Source organism: Papaver somniferum, chromosome 11 (genome assembly GCF_003573695.1).
Source record: "Papaver somniferum cultivar HN1 chromosome 11, ASM357369v1, whole genome shotgun sequence".
Classification (NCBI taxonomy): domain Eukaryota; kingdom Viridiplantae; phylum Streptophyta; class Magnoliopsida; order Ranunculales; family Papaveraceae; genus Papaver; species Papaver somniferum.
This window is the reverse complement of record NC_039368.1, coordinates 68,853,078-68,857,475: the sequence shown is the minus strand read 5'-3', so window position 1 is coordinate 68,857,475 and position 4,398 is coordinate 68,853,078. Positions and strand designations below refer to the sequence as shown.

At 38.7% G+C, this 4,398-nt stretch overlaps 1 long non-coding RNA gene across 3 annotated transcripts; it reads left to right on the top strand.

Annotated features, from left to right (window-relative positions):
- Window positions 1–837: 837 nt before the first annotated feature.
- Window positions 838–3,764, top strand: LOC113320831. Of its 3 annotated transcripts, none has more exons than XR_003346311.1 (4): window positions 838–1,080; window positions 1,370–1,424; window positions 1,740–1,818; window positions 3,714–3,764. It is a non-coding gene; the product is annotated as an uncharacterized LOC113320831 (long non-coding RNA). The 3 variants fall into 3 exon arrangements; XR_003346312.1 differs by lacking the exon at window positions 3,714–3,764 and adding an exon at window positions 2,586–2,638; XR_003346310.1 differs by lacking the exon at window positions 3,714–3,764 and having other exon boundaries at window positions 839–1,080; window positions 1,740–2,018.
- Window positions 3,765–4,398: the final 634 nt, after the last annotated feature.

Below are 4,398 nucleotides of genomic sequence, written 5' to 3'. Positions count from 1 at the left end.
TATTGAAACAACTTGTCCTCTATGTAACTCACAGGAGGAAACCCTGCAACATTTGCTTATAGATTGTGACTATGCAAAATCGATTTGGTTAGGAATGAATGTTAATGTTAATAGCCTACAGAGTCAGAATATCAATATATCCACTTGGATTGCTAGCTGGTTTTCTAATACATCTTTTAAGGGATAAAATCAAACATGGTCTTTAACTTTAATGTGCACAGCTTGGCAAATCTGGAAGAATAGATGTCTGAAGGTGTTTCAGAATAGGAGTACTAATACATGGTTCACTTGTCATCAGATTAGGAACTATATTCAACTCTGTCTTAAAGAAAACATTAAAAATCATGAACATCAAAAGACTCTGGAAATGCAGCAATGGTCTACACCATCAGATACTCAATTAAAAATAAATATACATGCTTCTTTTGATCACTCTTCAAAGGAAATTGGAATAGTTCTAATCATTCGAGATTCTGCAGGTTCAGCCAGAGGGATCAGGGGCAGGCACTACTATGGAGGAGTAGATCCATAGCAATCAGAATGTTTGGAAATGAAACAAGTTATACTGTGGGCCAAAGAACTCAACCTTAACAACTTAACTTTTGAAGCAGATTGTATAAATGTTACTAGCTCTATCAGCAATGCTAGCTCAGTAGTTCACTGGATGAACCAGAGCTATGTAGATGAAATAAAACAACTTTTGTAATCTTTTACTTCTTTTAGTATTAGTCATGTAAAAGAACCGCAATGTGGCTCATGTAATAGCCAAAAAAAAACTAGAACTATTAAGATTTCCTTTGATTTTTTTATCATGATATCCCGTGTGAAATAGCTATCCTTGTAAGTGGAGAAAGGAAGTCAACTAAGAAGTTATGTAATATTATGTCTTATTCTAATGGTTTCTTGCATCAAAAAAAGGAACTACTCCCACTAACCCAATCTCTTTGGTTTCATCTTCTTCAGTATTTTCTTCCTCGATGGGAAAATTAAGGTACAGAAAGTTCATATATTATATTCTCAAATCAATAATCCAATCCCATCCATCCGGACTTTATTCTTGGTATTCTCTTCTGACTACAGGTAATTAGTGTATTTCAAAGATTAAGGTTTTCATTTTCTTGGGTTTTGAGTTTGACGATATTGTAATTGTGAATTCATCTCATGAAAGTAAATAACCATCTATCTGCAACCTCCCAGTGAATAATCATCACCAAAACCAGTTGAGATTTGTTGAGTGCTGTTGAGATTTTGTTGAAAATCAATAATTAAAATTACGTCTATCAATTTTTAAGACCCCTGTTAAGGTTGGATTCATGCGGATACGAAACTTCTTTTAACTGGGTGTCATTCTTTTTCCTTTTTGGCGTAGACTGGTGGTGGCTTAAGGATCCCTTGGAAGATGAATTAAATCTTCTCCTACAAAGGTACACATTATTGTATTATCAGTAAAAATATTTTTCTTTCCATTATTTTTCTTTTAATAAATTTCAATTTTCCAATATTGTTTGTTTATTTGGCAAAAGCTCCAACTGTCTGACACTGTTTTTTTCTTAACTTATTGAACCAATATCTAATTGTTTAATTTGTGTAGGATGAACACTTGAAATTGTTTCTTCATATTTCATCAGCGAAAAACTTTGTACATACCCGTGAAGGCATATATGGTTGTTCAATCTACAAGCATCCAATGCCTGGTGCCTTCACTTAACTTATGAACTCTTTGATGTGTTTGTATGTAGGAATGAGGGGCTGGCAACATGTGTCTGAATTTATACTATAAGATGGCAGATCATGTTTGTATGAAGTCATAACATGCAGGTATGGTATTCGGATCCATTGCAATGACTTACATAGCTGTAGCCAGTAGTTCGATTTGACTATTTGCACACAAAACCAGGATGTTCTTGAAGAATTATCCAGGTTTAGAGAATAAACAGTGGTCAGATACTGTAAAAGTTCATGCAATACGCTTATAAATTGGCTCTCTCAAGATGTTTATAATCATTAACAATCTCTTCATATGCAATGTGTTTTTAATGCCCGCTACCTAAGTATATGGTTTTGAACACGTAAATCACGTAGGCATCTATATGTTCACAAACAATATTCAAACTCTAGGTACCAACTCGTGTTGATAATACAATGGCATTGATTCCTTGGCTCAAAACCTTCGGGTTTATCATAGCCTCATCTAAGAATACTGCGAGTGGCGTTTACGCAAGGGAGATAAAGAAAACGAAGCATAAAAGTAAAACTCATGAAGCGTTAGACAAAAATAAAGTGCTGAAGTGTAAATGAGACCGGGATTTACGTGGTTCAGCACTAAGGCCTACATCCACGGGGTTGTTGTTTCACTATGTACTTGATGATTACAAAGATAGTCGAGTGACTTTGTAGTTTACATAGGTCTGTCTATTGTAAAGGACTAACTTACACTTACAATCTTTTCTCTCTCTCCTTCTTCCCCAGTTTTTCCGATCCCTTTACTCTTGGTGGAGAGGGGGTATTTATAGGGTTAGAGTGTGGGACCCATCTCTGAAGGCCGTTGGAACCTTATCTTCTTGTGTTTTGTGTCCATCACGCAGGGGTCTTCGTTCGTAACTTCATCACGCAGAGTCATCCTCGTTCGTTCCACGGGTTGATCGACACGTATGCTGCTCAGAGTGTTTAATGCGGGTAGTTGAGGCGCCTGCTCGTGTCAGGCAAGTGTTTTCTGCCTCTGTCGCGTCCATGTCAGTACATCTTCTCTCCATCGTTGATCTTGGCTTCTTTGGGAATGAGATAAAGTAACTCTTTGGGAGTTTTTGGTGCTCCGCACTACAGCGTGTTACCGGAACATCCTTTAACTTCTGCCCTTAGATTTGTTCGGGCAAAGATCCAACGTCCGGATGGGCACTTGGCTGTGGGCACTGTCATCATGCTTTGATGACTTTGTCCGCATGCTCCACGATGTTCCTATATACACGTGTTTGATGATGAAATATGTGCACACAATTTGCCCCTTTTCTTCGGGCTTGAGAGTGTTTAGCGGGAGCATGAAGAAATAGTTGTTACATATTCTTCCTCTCCTCCTAATAACTTCTCATAGATACTTGGGCATGTTCTTTATTCGTGCATTAATGCTCATTTAATGGGCACGTTTCCCATTCCTATCTTAACTTCCTCCTCTTTCTTTCGAGTATATTAAGGAAGAGAGAAAAATTAATTTCATTCTCTCCGTCTTCATTCCTTGCTCTTCATTCCTTGTTCTTCAGCCTTTAAATTCTCTGTCAGTCTTCATTTAAATTCTCTGTCAGTCTTCATTCTTCAGTCCTTAAATTCTCTCCGCCTTAGCATTAATCACACTTGCCTCCTCTTTATTTTTGATTTGTTCTTTCTGTTGCTGTTTTTGCTGGTAAGTTTTTTCTTTTCTTTGTTTCCACTGTTTTACGCTATGTTGATTTGTAAATTTTCTGCTACTGTTGTCCCTTGTTTGTGATGAAGAACTTATTTTAATGTTTGCATGCTAGTTTTCCCCTGTTCTTCGTCTTAAATCAAGGAGGCCATTGTTTTGCTTGAGCCTTTCAGGGTAGGGATTTAGGGAGTTTCGAGCATGTATGCTAATTTTAGGGTTTCTGCATTTTCGTGTGTGGATTGCTATTTATGTGATTTTTTTTGATCTTATGATGTCCTTGTGTTTGTTTTTGACTTGTTTATGATTACTCTTTTCGCAGCCATGTCTGACCGTCCGCGGCTTTCTTATTAGACTCCTGGTTCTGGTCTATCGAGATCTCCTCCGCGTAGAGAGTCTCAAGATGATGTTCGTAGAAATCGAGTTTCTTCTGGGGCGAAGGCCTCATCTTCTAGGGAAGAGGTTCATTCGACAAATCCTTCTGGGTCTCGAAAAGTTGTCGATCGCGCGGTGTCTCGTCCTCGTGATGATGTTAGGAGTACGCAGCCACCGACTCGTGCTGTCGCTTTTGATGTTCCTCCTCTACGTTATGTAGAGCCCGAGCGTCATCTGCCGCCCCCTCCTATAAGTTCTTTTAAAGGGAAGAATACCAAAGGTGGTGTTCCGAGGGCTGAATCTTCAAAAAATCCTTCTTTGAAGAGAAAGGCTTCCGAGGCTTTCATTGGTTCATCCGGTCCCGCCGAGGAGGATGAGGCTGCCCATTGATACGCAGCGTTTCGGTCAGCAAGAAAAAGTAACGTTCAAGCATATTGATCTCGAAATATTCAAGGAAAAGCATGAGCTTCAAGCCTTCGAGGTTCGTTTCTATGCCCCTGAGGATGATATTACTTATGAGCTTATCAAGTATGAGTTCGATGAATTTCATTTGTTGACTACGGTTGGAGCGTTCGAAGTGCTTATGCTGCCCTTGTACAAGTCAGGTGATTCCTTCTATATGATGTGCTTGC